The 17,500-nt window shown below is 39.1% G+C and overlaps 2 non-coding genes and 2 pseudogenes across 2 annotated transcripts; all 4 read left to right on the top strand.

The window, feature by feature from the left end:
• The first annotated feature begins 6,055 nt into the window (after positions 1 to 6,055).
• LOC135267402 (small subunit ribosomal RNA) lies at positions 6,056 to 7,949 on the top strand (annotated as a pseudogene).
• A 4,629-nt stretch (positions 7,950 to 12,578) lies between these two features.
• On the top strand, positions 12,579 to 14,501 carry LOC135267399 (small subunit ribosomal RNA). The gene has a single exon (XR_010335819.1). It is a non-coding gene; the product is annotated as a small subunit ribosomal RNA (ribosomal RNA).
• Positions 14,502 to 16,560: 2,059 nt separating this feature from the next.
• LOC135267365 (5.8S ribosomal RNA) lies at positions 16,561 to 16,717 on the top strand. Its single transcript, XR_010335795.1, has one exon. It is a non-coding gene; the product is annotated as a 5.8S ribosomal RNA (ribosomal RNA).
• Positions 16,718 to 17,193: 476 nt separating this feature from the next.
• The window catches only part of LOC135267371 (large subunit ribosomal RNA), a 5,390-nt pseudogene continuing 5,083 nt past the window's right edge, over positions 17,194 to 17,500 (top strand).

The following is a 17,500-nucleotide window of genomic DNA, read 5'->3' as shown; positions in this document are numbered from 1 at the left end:
ACGTTTGCGAAGTACGGCACTCAAAATCATGATTTTCTTGTAAGACGTTTATTTGCAGTTGCTTCCGACTGCGACGAAGTACAGCGTTCAATTGACTTTGTACATAGTACAGACGAAGTACGACGTTTGCGAAGTACGGCACTCAAAATCATGATTTTCTTGTACGACGTTTATTTGCACTTGCTGTCGACTGCGACGAAGTTTAGCGTTCATTTGACTTTGTACATAGTACAAACGAAGTACGACGTTTGCGAAGTACGGCACTCAAAATCATGATTTTCTTGTACGACGTTTATTTGCACTTGCTGTCGACTGCGACGAAGTTTAGCGTTCATTTGACTTTGTACATAGTACAGACGAAGTACGACGTTAGCGAAGTACGGCACTCAAAATCGTGATTTTCTTGTACGACGTTTATTTGCACGCGCTGTCGACTGCGACGAGGTTTAGCGTTCACTTGACTTTGTACATAGTATAGACGAAGTACGACGTTTGCGAAGTACGGCACTCAAAATCGTGATTTTCTTGTACGACGTTTATTCGCACGTGCTGCCGACTGCGACGAAATGCAGCGTTCATAGTACAAACGAAGTACGACGTTCACAAAGTGATGAAGTAAAACGTAAACAATAAATAATAATAATGCAACCCACAATACACTAATTGTGTATTAAAATTGCATAACCTACACGAAGTACGACGTTCAAAAATACTAAAGAATTTTATTTGTGTTGTATATAATGAAAAAACAGCAAATTTTTTTGCAAATTACGTATCTGTAAATAAATGTAAACATTTAGCAACTAATCAAAATTGTTTTTTTTGCCTAGATATTAAAGTAAAACATAAAAATACATTAAATTTATAAAATGCAACCCGCAGCACACTAGATGTGCATTAATATTGCATAACCTTCACGAAGTACGACGTCCAAAAATATTAATTTTTTTTTATATTGAGGTTAAAAGTGAGAAAACATAAATTAATAATAATGCAACCTGCAATACACTTAATATGTACTGATCTTGCATAACCTTCACGAAGTACTACGTTCAAATATAAATTAATATTATTGTGACCCGCAATACACTAAATTTGTATCAATATTGCATAACCTACACGAAGTACGACGTTCAAGAATATTAAAGAATTTTATTTGTGTTGTATATAATAAAAAAACAGCAAATTTTTTTGCAAATTACGTATCTGTAAATAAATGTAAACATTCAGCAACTAATCAAAAGTGTTTTTTTGCCTAGACATTAAAGTAAATCATAAGAATACATTAAATTTATAAAATGCAACCCGCAGCACAACAGATGTGCATCAATATTGCATAACTGTTACGAAGTACGACGTCCAAAAATATTAAATTTTTTTTTTATATGAAGGTAAAAAGTGAGAAAACATAAATTAATAATAATGCAACCTGCAATACACTTAATGTGTACTGATGTTGCATAACCTTCACGAAGTACTACGTTCAAATATAAATTAATATTATTGCGACCCGCAATACACTAAATTTGTATCAATATTGCATAACTTACACGAAGTACGACGTTTGAAAATATTAAATGTTTTATTTGTAGTTTGCATATAATAAAAAAAAAAACAAATTTTTATGTAAATTACGTATCTATAAATAAACGTACACATTTAACAATTAAATAAACATAGTATTTTGGCCTAGATATTAAATTAAAACATAAAAATGCATAATATTTATTAAAATGCAACTTGCAATACACCAAATGTGTATTAATATTGCATAACCTTTACGAGGTACGACGTTCACGAAGTACGTCGTTTACGAAGTGCGACGTTTACGAAGTACGTCGTTTACGAAGTGCGACGTTCACGAAGTACGTCGTTTACGAAGTGCGACGTTCGCGAAGTACGACGTCTACACATTAGGGCACTCAAAATTATTGTTACGTTGTACGACATTCAGACGTTCCAACTGCGACTAACTACAGCATTCATTTGACTTTGCACATACGACGAACGAAGTACGACGTTTACGAAGTACGGCGCTTAAAATAATTTTGTTTTTATTAATTAATTATTTTTTTTAAAACAAACGTTTTTATAATTAAATTTTATAATGGTTTAAATATAAAATATGACTTTTTAATATTATCAATATTTAAAATATTTTCTCCCTTTTGTGTGTATGCCTTATAGTTATAGAGCTGTGCGCTTCGGTAGACGTCGCCTGTGGAGCTATGTCAGTGGAGCGGTGCGCACATCCAATACCGAGCGGCTGCCTCGATCGGTGTCGCGCTGGTATACATATGGTAGTGGTGTGTGTCGATGCGTTGAGTGAGGCGATATGAACGGTGTAACGGTTTAGTCGAAGTTTATCATAAATGACGACGACAAAACGACCGATTATGTATACGTTCTGCATTTGCTTCCAATTTATCGACGTTTATCGCACATTTCCGCTATCGAATTCGAATAGGGCTTTGCTTGCGAGATTGCTTTATTTTGTGATTTTGTGGCTCGCCCAGTTCCCCACAGCGAGATTGCGGATGCGGCAAAACGTATTCTCTTACGTTGGCGGTCCTTATGCAATCAAACTTTGTTGAACTAACAAATGTTTGTGATTTAAACAAACAAAAATAATAAATGCGTCAACTCTCTAATATCCGAGCGAGAATATTTATATAATATTCGTAACGTTTATGGATTCGAAAGAATTTCATAAATTCACGTCGCATTCAATCTTGCGAAGAGTGAAGAGAATGTTTGAACTTTTAAATCGGCAAAGGTAAAAAATAATATTATAAATATTATTATTATGCCTTTATTGACCGATATATGTGTTGTGGTGTTTAACGACTACGACGACGATGATGACGATACATTTATCTCTATATCGTACGAAGAAAAGAAGAAACAGCGTGGCGTTACTTTCTTATATGTTAGATTGTTTCGCACAAACGCGCATATTCTTCATCTTTATAAACGATGATGATGAGTATTTTATTCTCTCGTCTGTCTCAAAAAACACAAAAACACAGTTCCCTGGTTGATCCTGCCAGTAGTCATATGCTTGTCTCAAAGATTAAGCCATGCATGTCTCAGTACAAGCCAAATTAAGGTGAAACCGCGAAAGGCTCATTAAATCAGTTATGGTTCCTTAGATCGTACCCACATTTACTTGGATAACTGTGGTAATTCTAGAGCTAATACATGCAAACAGAGCTCCGACCGGAGACGGAAGGAGCGCTTTTATTAGATCAAAACCAATCGGTGGCGGTTTCGCCGTCATCGTACAACTTGGTGAATCTGAATAACTTTACGCTGATCGCACGGTCTCGCACCGGCGACGCATCTTTCAAATGTCTGCCTTATCAACTGTCGATGGTAGGTTCTGCGCCTACCATGGTTGTAACGGGTAACGGGGAATCAGGGTTCGATTCCGGAGAGGGAGCCTGAGAAACGGCTACCACATCCAAGGAAGGCAGCAGGCGCGCAAATTACCCACTCCCGGCACGGGGAGGTAGTGACGAAAAATAACGATACGGGACTCATCCGAGGCCCCGTAATCGGAATGAGTACACTCTAAACCCTTTAACGAGGATCAATTGGAGGGCAAGTCTGGTGCCAGCAGCCGCGGTAATTCCAGCTCCAATAGCGTATATTAAAGTTGTTGCGGTTAAAAAGCTCGTAGTCGAATTTGTGTCCCGCGCCGCCGGTTCATGAACGAAGTACGACGTTCAAAAATACTAAAGAATTTTATTTGTGTTGTATATAATGAAAAAACAGCAAATTTTTTTGCAAATTACGTATCTGTAAATAAATGTAAACATTTAGCAACTAATCAAAATTGTTTTTTTTGCCTAGATATTAAAGTAAAACATAAAAATACATTAAATTTATAAAATGCAACCCGCAGCACACTAGATGTGCATTAATATTGCATAACCTTCACGAAGTACGACGTCCAAAAATATTAATTTTTTTTTATATTGAGGTTAAAAGTGAGAAAACATAAATTAATAATAATGCAACCTGCAATACACTTAATATGTACTGATCTTGCATAACCTTCACGAAGTACTACGTTCAAATATAAATTAATATTATTGTGACCCGCAATACACTAAATTTGTATCAATATTGCATAACCTACACGAAGTACGACGTTCAAGAATATTAAAGAATTTTATTTGTGTTGTATATAATAAAAAAACAGCAAATTTTTTTGCAAATTACGTATCTGTAAATAAATGTAAACATTCAGCAACTAATCAAAAGTGTTTTTTTGCCTAGACATTAAAGTAAATCATAAGAATACATTAAATTTATAAAATGCAACCCGCAGCACAACAGATGTGCATCAATATTGCATAACTGTTACGAAGTACGACGTCCAAAAATATTAAATTTTTTTTTTATATGAAGGTAAAAAGTGAGAAAACATAAATTAATAATAATGCAACCTGCAATACACTTAATGTGTACTGATGTTGCATAACCTTCACGAAGTACTACGTTCAAATATAAATTAATATTATTGCGACCCGCAATACACTAAATTTGTATCAATATTGCATAACTTACACGAAGTACGACGTTTGAAAATATTAAATGTTTTATTTGTAGTTTGCATATAATAAAAAAAAAAACAAATTTTTATGTAAATTACGTATCTATAAATAAACGTACACATTTAACAATTAAATAAACATAGTATTTTGGCCTAGATATTAAATTAAAACATAAAAATGCATAATATTTATTAAAATGCAACTTGCAATACACCAAATGTGTATTAATATTGCATAACCTTTACGAGGTACGACGTTCACGAAGTACGTCGTTTACGAAGTGCGACGTTTACGAAGTACGTCGTTTACGAAGTGCGACGTTCACGAAGTACGTCGTTTACGAAGTGCGACGTTCGCGAAGTACGACGTCTACACATTAGGGCACTCAAAATTATTGTTACGTTGTACGACATTCAGACGTTCCAACTGCGACTAACTACAGCATTCATTTGACTTTGCACATACGACGAACGAAGTACGACGTTTACGAAGTACGGCGCTTAAAATAATTTTGTTTTTATTAATTAATTATTTTTTTTAAAACAAACGTTTTTATAATTAAATTTTATAATGGTTTAAATATAAAATATGACTTTTTAATATTATCAATATTTAAAATATTTTCTCCCTTTTGTGTGTATGCCTTATAGTTATAGAGCTGTGCGCTTCGGTAGACGTCGCCTGTGGAGCTATGTCAGTGGAGCGGTGCGCACATCCAATACCGAGCGGCTGCCTCGATCGGTGTCGCGCTGGTATACATATGGTAGTGGTGTGTGTCGATGCGTTGAGTGAGGCGATATGAACGGTGTAACGGTTTAGTCGAAGTTTATCATAAATGACGACGACAAAACGACCGATTATGTATACGTTCTGCATTTGCTTCCAATTTATCGACGTTTATCGCACATTTCCGCTATCGAATTCGAATAGGGCTTTGCTTGCGAGATTGCTTTATTTTGTGATTTTGTGGCTCGCCCAGTTCCCCACAGCGAGATTGCGGATGCGGCAAAACGTATTCTCTTACGTTGGCGGTCCTTATGCAATCAAACTTTGTTGAACTAACAAATGTTTGTGATTTAAACAAACAAAAATAATAAATGCGTCAACTCTCTAATATCCGAGCGAGAATATTTATATAATATTCGTAACGTTTATGGATTCGAAAGAATTTCATAAATTCACGTCGCATTCAATCTTGCGAAGAGTGAAGAGAATGTTTGAACTTTTAAATCGGCAAAGGTAAAAAATAATATTATAAATATTATTATTATGCCTTTATTGACCGATATATGTGTTGTGGTGTTTAACGACTACGACGACGATGATGACGATACATTTATCTCTATATCGTACGAAGAAAAGAAGAAACAGCGTGGCGTTACTTTCTTATATGTTAGATTGTTTCGCACAAACGCGCATATTCTTCATCTTTATAAACGATGATGATGAGTATTTTATTCTCTCGTCTGTCTCAAAAAACACAAAAACACAGTTCCCTGGTTGATCCTGCCAGTAGTCATATGCTTGTCTCAAAGATTAAGCCATGCATGTCTCAGTACAAGCCAAATTAAGGTGAAACCGCGAAAGGCTCATTAAATCAGTTATGGTTCCTTAGATCGTACCCACATTTACTTGGATAACTGTGGTAATTCTAGAGCTAATACATGCAAACAGAGCTCCGACCGGAGACGGAAGGAGCGCTTTTATTAGATCAAAACCAATCGGTGGCGGTTTCGCCGTCATCGTACAACTTGGTGAATCTGAATAACTTTACGCTGATCGCACGGTCTCGCACCGGCGACGCATCTTTCAAATGTCTGCCTTATCAACTGTCGATGGTAGGTTCTGCGCCTACCATGGTTGTAACGGGTAACGGGGAATCAGGGTTCGATTCCGGAGAGGGAGCCTGAGAAACGGCTACCACATCCAAGGAAGGCAGCAGGCGCGCAAATTACCCACTCCCGGCACGGGGAGGTAGTGACGAAAAATAACGATACGGGACTCATCCGAGGCCCCGTAATCGGAATGAGTACACTCTAAACCCTTTAACGAGGATCAATTGGAGGGCAAGTCTGGTGCCAGCAGCCGCGGTAATTCCAGCTCCAATAGCGTATATTAAAGTTGTTGCGGTTAAAAAGCTCGTAGTCGAATTTGTGTCCCGCGCCGCCGGTTCATCGTTCGCGGTGTTAACTGGCGTTTCGCGGGACGTCCTGCCGGTGGGCTTAGCTCGAGAGGGCGGCCCAACTCAATCCCGCCGCGGTGCTCTTCATTGAGTGTCGAGGTGGGCCGGCACGTTTACTTTGAACAAATTAGAGTGCTTAAAGCAGGCTAAAACTTCGCCTGAATACTGTGTGCATGGAATAATGGAATAGGACCTCGGTTCTATTTTGTTGGTTTTCGGAACCCCGAGGTAATGATTAATAGGAACGGATGGGGGCATTCGTATTGCGACGTTAGAGGTGAAATTCTTGGATCGTCGCAAGACGGACAGAAGCGAAAGCATTTGCCAAAAACGCTTTCATTGATCAAGAACGAAAGTTAGAGGTTCGAAGGCGATCAGATACCGCCCTAGTTCTAACCATAAACGATGCCAGCTAGCGATCCGCCGACGTTCCTCCGATGACTCGGCGGGCAGCTTCCGGGAAACCAAAGCTTTTGGGTTCCGGGGGAAGTATGGTTGCAAAGCTGAAACTTAAAGAAATTGACGGAAGGGCACCACCAGGAGTGGAGCCTGCGGCTTAATTTGACTCAACACGGGAAACCTCACCAGGCCCGGACACCGGAAGGATTGACAGATTGAGAGCTCTTTCTTGATTCGGTGGGTGGTGGTGCATGGCCGTTCTTAGTTGGTGGAGCGATTTGTCTGGTTAATTCCGATAACGAACGAGACTCTAGCCTGCTAAATAGGCGTATTTCGACATCCCAAATGCCGGCTGGAGCCGGGTTCGCCCGGTCTCTATGTGCGGTTTTTACTGTCGGCGTACAAACAATTCTTCTTAGAGGGACAGGCGGCTTCTAGCCGCACGAGATTGAGCAATAACAGGTCTGTGATGCCCTTAGATGTTCTGGGCCGCACGCGCGCTACACTGAAGGAATCAGCGTGTCCTCCCTGACCGAGCGGTCCGGGTAACCCGCTGAACCTCCTTCGTGCTAGGGATTGGGGCTTGCAATTGTTCCCCATGAACGAGGAATTCCCAGTAAGCGCGAGTCATAAGCTCGCGTTGATTACGTCCCTGCCCTTTGTACACACCGCCCGTCGCTACTACCGATTGAATGATTTAGTGAGGTCTTCGGACCGGTGCGCGGTGGCGTTTCGACGTTGCCGATGTTGCTGGGAAGATGAAGATGTAACGCAACTGGTTTCACAGTAAACGTGTATGAAAATTGCCTATATTCAAGAAGTACTACATTTGTTTAAATATTGTATTACTGTTACGAAGTACGACGTTTAAATATTATGAATTATTTTTAGTTGTATATAAAATCATAGCTATTTTTGTAAATTAATAATGCAACCCGCAATACACCAAATGTGTATTAATATTGCCTAACTTGTACGAAGTACAACGTTCATTTAAGTGCATTAAGTATGGTGCTCTGTGTGATGAAATACGACGTTCATGTGACCATAAAGTAACAAACGAAGTACGGCGCTCACAAATGCAGCACTCAAAATTATTGTTTCATTGCACGACGTTTGCTTTGTTTCTGACTGCGACGAAATGCAGCGTTCATTTGACTTTGTACATAGTACAGACGAAGTACGACGTTTGCGAAGTACGGCACTCAAAATCGTGATTTTCATGTACGACGTTTATTTGCACGTTCTGCCGACTGCGACGGAGTACAGCGTTCAATTGACTTTGTACATAGTACAGACGAAGTACGACGTTTTCGAAGTACGGCACTCAAAATCGTGATTTTCTTGTACGACGTTTATTTGCACGTGCTGCCGACTGCGACGGAGTACAGCGTTCAATTGACTTTGTGCATAGTACAGACGAAGTACGACGTTTGCGAAGTACGGCACTCAAAATCATGATTTTCTTGTAAGACGTTTATTTGCAGTTGCTTCCGACTGCGACGAAGTACAGCGTTCAATTGACTTTGTACATAGTACAGACGAAGTACGACGTTTGCGAAGTACGGCACTCAAAATCATGATTTTCTTGTAAGACGTTTATTTGCAGTTGCTTCCGACTGCGACGAAGTACAGCGTTCAATTGACTTTGTACATAGTACAGACGAAGTACGACGTTTGCGAAGTACGGCACTCAAAATCATGATTTTCTTGTACGACGTTTATTTGCACTTGCTGTCGACTGCGACGAAGTTTAGCGTTCATTTGACTTTGTACATAGTACAAACGAAGTACGACGTTTGCGAAGTACGGCACTCAAAATCATGATTTTCTTGTACGACGTTTATTTGCACTTGCTGTCGACTGCGACGAAGTTTAGCGTTCATTTGACTTTGTACATAGTACAGACGAAGTACGACGTTAGCGAAGTACGGCACTCAAAATCGTGATTTTCTTGTACGACGTTTATTTGCACGCGCTGTCGACTGCGACGAGGTTTAGCGTTCACTTGACTTTGTACATAGTATAGACGAAGTACGACGTTTGCGAAGTACGGCACTCAAAATCGTGATTTTCATGTACGACGTTTATTTGCACGTTCTGCCGACTGCGACGGAGTACAGCGTTCAATTGACTTTGTACATAGTACAGACGAAGTACGACGTTTTCGAAGTACGGCACTCAAAATCGTGATTTTCTTGTACGACGTTTATTTGCACGTGCTGCCGACTGCGACGGAGTACAGCGTTCAATTGACTTTGTGCATAGTACAGACGAAGTACGACGTTTGCGAAGTACGGCACTCAAAATCATGATTTTCTTGTAAGACGTTTATTTGCAGTTGCTTCCGACTGCGACGAAGTACAGCGTTCAATTGACTTTGTACATAGTACAGACGAAGTACGACGTTTGCGAAGTACGGCACTCAAAATCATGATTTTCTTGTAAGACGTTTATTTGCAGTTGCTTCCGACTGCGACGAAGTACAGCGTTCAATTGACTTTGTACATAGTACAGACGAAGTACGACGTTTGCGAAGTACGGCACTCAAAATCATGATTTTCTTGTACGACGTTTATTTGCACTTGCTGTCGACTGCGACGAAGTTTAGCGTTCATTTGACTTTGTACATAGTACAAACGAAGTACGACGTTTGCGAAGTACGGCACTCAAAATCATGATTTTCTTGTACGACGTTTATTTGCACTTGCTGTCGACTGCGACGAAGTTTAGCGTTCATTTGACTTTGTACATAGTACAGACGAAGTACGACGTTAGCGAAGTACGGCACTCAAAATCGTGATTTTCTTGTACGACGTTTATTTGCACGCGCTGTCGACTGCGACGAGGTTTAGCGTTCACTTGACTTTGTACATAGTATAGACGAAGTACGACGTTTGCGAAGTACGGCACTCAAAATCGTGATTTTCTTGTACGACGTTTATTCGCACGTGCTGCCGACTGCGACGAAATGCAGCGTTCATAGTACAAACGAAGTACGACGTTCACAAAGTGATGAAGTAAAACGTAAACAATAAATAATAATAATGCAACCCACAATACACTAATTGTGTATTAAAATTGCATAACCTACACGAAGTACGACGTTCAAAAATACTAAAGAATTTTATTTGTGTTGTATATAATGAAAAAACAGCAAATTTTTTTGCAAATTACGTATCTGTAAATAAATGTAAACATTTAGCAACTAATCAAAATTGTTTTTTTTGCCTAGATATTAAAGTAAAACATAAAAATACATTAAATTTATAAAATGCAACCCGCAGCACACTAGATGTGCATTAATATTGCATAACCTTCACGAAGTACGACGTCCAAAAATATTAATTTTTTTTTATATTGAGGTTAAAAGTGAGAAAACATAAATTAATAATAATGCAACCTGCAATACACTTAATATGTACTGATCTTGCATAACCTTCACGAAGTACTACGTTCAAATATAAATTAATATTATTGTGACCCGCAATACACTAAATTTGTATCAATATTGCATAACCTACACGAAGTACGACGTTCAAGAATATTAAAGAATTTTATTTGTGTTGTATATAATAAAAAAACAGCAAATTTTTTTGCAAATTACGTATCTGTAAATAAATGTAAACATTCAGCAACTAATCAAAAGTGTTTTTTTGCCTAGACATTAAAGTAAATCATAAGAATACATTAAATTTATAAAATGCAACCCGCAGCACAACAGATGTGCATCAATATTGCATAACTGTTACGAAGTACGACGTCCAAAAATATTAAATTTTTTTTTTATATGAAGGTAAAAAGTGAGAAAACATAAATTAATAATAATGCAACCTGCAATACACTTAATGTGTACTGATGTTGCATAACCTTCACGAAGTACTACGTTCAAATATAAATTAATATTATTGCGACCCGCAATACACTAAATTTGTATCAATATTGCATAACTTACACGAAGTACGACGTTTGAAAATATTAAATGTTTTATTTGTAGTTTGCATATAATAAAAAAAAAAACAAATTTTTATGTAAATTACGTATCTATAAATAAACGTACACATTTAACAATTAAATAAACATAGTATTTTGGCCTAGATATTAAATTAAAACATAAAAATGCATAATATTTATTAAAATGCAACTTGCAATACACCAAATGTGTATTAATATTGCATAACCTTTACGAGGTACGACGTTCACGAAGTACGTCGTTTACGAAGTGCGACGTTTACGAAGTACGTCGTTTACGAAGTGCGACGTTCACGAAGTACGTCGTTTACGAAGTGCGACGTTCGCGAAGTACGACGTCTACACATTAGGGCACTCAAAATTATTGTTACGTTGTACGACATTCAGACGTTCCAACTGCGACTAACTACAGCATTCATTTGACTTTGCACATACGACGAACGAAGTACGACGTTTACGAAGTACGGCGCTTAAAATAATTTTGTTTTTATTAATTAATTATTTTTTTTAAAACAAACGTTTTTATAATTAAATTTTATAATGGTTTAAATATAAAATATGACTTTTTAATATTATCAATATTTAAAATATTTTCTCCCTTTTGTGTGTATGCCTTATAGTTATAGAGCTGTGCGCTTCGGTAGACGTCGCCTGTGGAGCTATGTCAGTGGAGCGGTGCGCACATCCAATACCGAGCGGCTGCCTCGATCGGTGTCGCGCTGGTATACATATGGTAGTGGTGTGTGTCGATGCGTTGAGTGAGGCGATATGAACGGTGTAACGGTTTAGTCGAAGTTTATCATAAATGACGACGACAAAACGACCGATTATGTATACGTTCTGCATTTGCTTCCAATTTATCGACGTTTATCGCACATTTCCGCTATCGAATTCGAATAGGGCTTTGCTTGCGAGATTGCTTTATTTTGTGATTTTGTGGCTCGCCCAGTTCCCCACAGCGAGATTGCGGATGCGGCAAAACGTATTCTCTTACGTTGGCGGTCCTTATGCAATCAAACTTTGTTGAACTAACAAATGTTTGTGATTTAAACAAACAAAAATAATAAATGCGTCAACTCTCTAATATCCGAGCGAGAATATTTATATAATATTCGTAACGTTTATGGATTCGAAAGAATTTCATAAATTCACGTCGCATTCAATCTTGCGAAGAGTGAAGAGAATGTTTGAACTTTTAAATCGGCAAAGGTAAAAAATAATATTATAAATATTATTATTATGCCTTTATTGACCGATATATGTGTTGTGGTGTTTAACGACTACGACGACGATGATGACGATACATTTATCTCTATATCGTACGAAGAAAAGAAGAAACAGCGTGGCGTTACTTTCTTATATGTTAGATTGTTTCGCACAAACGCGCATATTCTTCATCTTTATAAACGATGATGATGAGTATTTTATTCTCTCGTCTGTCTCAAAAAACACAAAAACACAGTTCCCTGGTTGATCCTGCCAGTAGTCATATGCTTGTCTCAAAGATTAAGCCATGCATGTCTCAGTACAAGCCAAATTAAGGTGAAACCGCGAAAGGCTCATTAAATCAGTTATGGTTCCTTAGATCGTACCCACATTTACTTGGATAACTGTGGTAATTCTAGAGCTAATACATGCAAACAGAGCTCCGACCGGAGACGGAAGGAGCGCTTTTATTAGATCAAAACCAATCGGTGGCGGTTTCGCCGTCATCGTACAACTTGGTGAATCTGAATAACTTTACGCTGATCGCACGGTCTCGCACCGGCGACGCATCTTTCAAATGTCTGCCTTATCAACTGTCGATGGTAGGTTCTGCGCCTACCATGGTTGTAACGGGTAACGGGGAATCAGGGTTCGATTCCGGAGAGGGAGCCTGAGAAACGGCTACCACATCCAAGGAAGGCAGCAGGCGCGCAAATTACCCACTCCCGGCACGGGGAGGTAGTGACGAAAAATAACGATACGGGACTCATCCGAGGCCCCGTAATCGGAATGAGTACACTCTAAACCCTTTAACGAGGATCAATTGGAGGGCAAGTCTGGTGCCAGCAGCCGCGGTAATTCCAGCTCCAATAGCGTATATTAAAGTTGTTGCGGTTAAAAAGCTCGTAGTCGAATTTGTGTCCCGCGCCGCCGGTTCATCGTTCGCGGTGTTAACTGGCGTTTCGCGGGACGTCCTGCCGGTGGGCTTAGCTCGAGAGGGCGGCCCAACTCAATCCCGCCGCGGTGCTCTTCATTGAGTGTCGAGGTGGGCCGGCACGTTTACTTTGAACAAATTAGAGTGCTTAAAGCAGGCTAAAACTTCGCCTGAATACTGTGTGCATGGAATAATGGAATAGGACCTCGGTTCTATTTTGTTGGTTTTCGGAACCCCGAGGTAATGATTAATAGGAACGGATGGGGGCATTCGTATTGCGACGTTAGAGGTGAAATTCTTGGATCGTCGCAAGACGGACAGAAGCGAAAGCATTTGCCAAAAACGCTTTCATTGATCAAGAACGAAAGTTAGAGGTTCGAAGGCGATCAGATACCGCCCTAGTTCTAACCATAAACGATGCCAGCTAGCGATCCGCCGACGTTCCTCCGATGACTCGGCGGGCAGCTTCCGGGAAACCAAAGCTTTTGGGTTCCGGGGGAAGTATGGTTGCAAAGCTGAAACTTAAAGAAATTGACGGAAGGGCACCACCAGGAGTGGAGCCTGCGGCTTAATTTGACTCAACACGGGAAACCTCACCAGGCCCGGACACCGGAAGGATTGACAGATTGAGAGCTCTTTCTTGATTCGGTGGGTGGTGGTGCATGGCCGTTCTTAGTTGGTGGAGCGATTTGTCTGGTTAATTCCGATAACGAACGAGACTCTAGCCTGCTAAATAGGCGTATTTCGACATCCCAAATGCCGGCTGGAGCCGGGTTCGCCCGGTCTCTATGTGCGGTTTTTACTGTCGGCGTACAAACAATTCTTCTTAGAGGGACAGGCGGCTTCTAGCCGCACGAGATTGAGCAATAACAGGTCTGTGATGCCCTTAGATGTTCTGGGCCGCACGCGCGCTACACTGAAGGAATCAGCGTGTCCTCCCTGACCGAGCGGTCCGGGTAACCCGCTGAACCTCCTTCGTGCTAGGGATTGGGGCTTGCAATTGTTCCCCATGAACGAGGAATTCCCAGTAAGCGCGAGTCATAAGCTCGCGTTGATTACGTCCCTGCCCTTTGTACACACCGCCCGTCGCTACTACCGATTGAATGATTTAGTGAGGTCTTCGGACCGGTGCGCGGTGGCGTTTCGACGTTGCCGATGTTGCTGGGAAGATGACCAAACTTGATCATTTAGAGGAAGTAAAAGTCGTAACAAGGTTTCCGTAGGTGAACCTGCGGAAGGATCATTAACGTGTAAATGTTGTTGTTTAGTTGTCACACATACACACACATTTTGTCTGTGCTGATCAACAAAAAACACACATACATACACTATTCGTATGATGATCAATTCTCATACAAAATTCTTTATTATGCGTCGAACGGAAAAGCAACAACGGGTCGTCTTGCATTAAGCGGATCTGTTGTTACGTTTTTCGATTTATTTTATAAATCGATTGTAAACGTGCCGTAAACGACGTTTTCAAAGAATTTTTTCGAACATTAACACGAATCAATATTGTCGAAAGATGGTTATGTGCTAACGTTTTATTATTGCTTTCGCAGTGCCGGTCTTAGCGTATTTCCATCATCGTATTCGCTTCGAAAAAAAGTACTAATACACAGTGGTGGTGTATAATTAATGTGCAAGAGATGTTGTTGTTGTTGTTGTAGTATTTGTATATGGTTGGAGTTATTTATAATAACAAACAAGAATGAATGAATGAATAATAATGGTGTCTGCCAATACGATCGTACTTTATGTACACGACTAAAACTTTATACATACAAACCATAATAATAAATAAACTCGAAACAACCAACAACAAAATTAATACGCTACTGTACATACAAATACACATTTATACATACCATCATTTTACTTAACCGATGGTGAGTGATGTTTGAAAAATAAACGCTTAGGCTTACGGTTTTGTAAGCCAGTCTTTGCGTATTTTCTTCATCGTATTCGCTTCGGAAAAAAGAAAATAAAGATGGTGTATAATTAATATGTAAAAGAGATGTTGTAGTTGTAATTTAATTTGTAAATGGTTGGAGTTTATTAATAAATAAAAGGGGCTGTCTATTCGTCTGTACTTTATGTACAAGACTAAAACTTTATACAAACAAACCATAATAATAAATAAACTCGAAACAACCAACAACAAAATTAATACGCTACTGTACATACAAATACACATTTATACATACCATCATTTTACTTAACCGATGGTGAGTGATGTTTGAAAAATAAACGCTTAGGCTTACGGTTTTGTAAGCCAGTCTTTGCGTATTTTCTTCATCGTATTCGCTTCGGAAAAAAGAAAATAAAGATGGTGTATAATTAATGTGTAAAAGAGATGTTGTAGTTGTAATTTAATTTGTAAATGGTTGGAGTTTATTAATAAATAAAAGGGGCTGTCTATTCGTCTGTACTTTATGTACAAGACTACAAAAACGTTTTATAACAATAAAAAGCTCGAAACAACCAATAACAAAATATACTACTACTATACTACTATACATACAAACGCACATTTATAAATACATAAAATCAATTTACTTTATCGATAGTGAGTGATGTTTGGAAAAAAACGCTTAGGCTTACGGTTTTCGGGTACCTGGGTTCCGCATGCGTCGAAGTAATAATTTACTTTAACGACGCGACGAACCGTAGGAATCTAAATAAAAAAGTTTATTAACTTTTTTAGATTCTGTGGGTTTTAAATGATATACGCCCGACTGACGAAGGAACGTTTTGCACTGCCTGGTGCTTTTCTTTTGATTCGTTTTTATGTCGACGGACGTTCTTAGAATGCCCACCAAACGACGTATCACACAAAACACCCTACAATTGTATTGTTTGGTAAATATTGTTGTGATTAAGTTTGTAGCTGTGGCGTTTGTTTGAAGAAAACGTCTGGTTTTTCGACATATTTTCTATTTAATAAATATACATAATGCTTATCGCAAAAGGAGCAGAGTTTTATAGACAAAGTTGATAGAGAAAAAAAACCTAATAGATATATATACGTATTTATAAAACGTTAATATCATCGGGTTATTCTTTATGTAAACTTAAACTATAACTGCATACTCTTTTCGATAAGTAGAAACAAATGCCACTTTAATTAAATAAAATATTATAAAATATAACGCCGAACGTTTCTTTCGATTGGTCCGTTTCTCACATATACATCACAATTGTAATAACCTTAAGTAGTTATTTTTGTTGTTGTGTGATGATGAAACGATTTCGATGTGGAACGGTGCGTTATGTAATAATATTTTAAATTTGTTTGAAAAGATTACCCTGAACGGTGGATCACTTGGCTCGTGGGTCGATGAAGAACGCAGCTAATTGCGCGTCAACTTGTGAACTGCAGGACACATGAACATCGACATTTCGAACGCACATTGCGGTCCTCGGATATACTGTTCCCGGACCACTCCTGGCTGAGGGTCGTGTCAATTTCAAAGACTGCTCGGTTTTTGTCTTAAACACAGCGCACAATGTTGTGTAGACAATTACGTCGGAGCGTGTTGGGTGCAAATATGACGCGTTACTATAATTGTTAATTGATTGTCGGTTGTCATAATAAAATATTATGCAACGTAGACAACAATAAAAACAATATAAAAAATAACGCGGCATCCTAAAACGCAATAGCGGCTGACATTCTTATTAGTTTGTTGGTACAAGTTGGTTTAGACGTAGCACGTCCGATATTAAAAAGCAGCCACAACGCTTAAATTTCGAACGAAGCGATCGTCGTGTCCGAGACGTTAAAGTTGTTTATATGCATATTTTATGCACTATAATTAACAACAACAACATTCTCGCAACGACGTCAGATCGATGTTTGAAATTGTTTGGAGGCAGCCATATAAACGGAATACGTGTAATTATCGTCTGACAAAATAAAGGCAAATTTATATTTGCGACCTCAGAGCAGGTGAGACTACCCGCTGAATTTAAGCATATTATTAAGCGGAGGAAAAGAAACTAACTAGGATTTCCTTAGTAGCGGCGAGCGAACAGGAAAAAGCCCAGCACTGAATCCCGCGGCCGAAACCGGACGCCGGGAGATGTGGTGTTAGGGAGGATCCGTCATCCCGAGATTGTGCGACGCGTCCAAGTCCATCTTGAACGGGGCCACAGCCCATAGAGGGTGCCAGGCCCGTAGTGACCGTTGCCGATAAAGGGAGGATCTCTCCTCAGAGTCGGGTTGCTTGAGAGTGCAGCCCT

Source organism: Tribolium castaneum, chromosome 11 (genome assembly GCF_031307605.1).
Source record: "Tribolium castaneum strain GA2 chromosome 11, icTriCast1.1, whole genome shotgun sequence".
Classification (NCBI taxonomy): Eukaryota; Metazoa; Arthropoda; class Insecta; order Coleoptera; family Tenebrionidae; genus Tribolium; species Tribolium castaneum.
The sequence above is the reverse complement of the archived record's forward strand: the minus strand, read 5'-3'. Positions and strand labels throughout refer to the sequence as shown.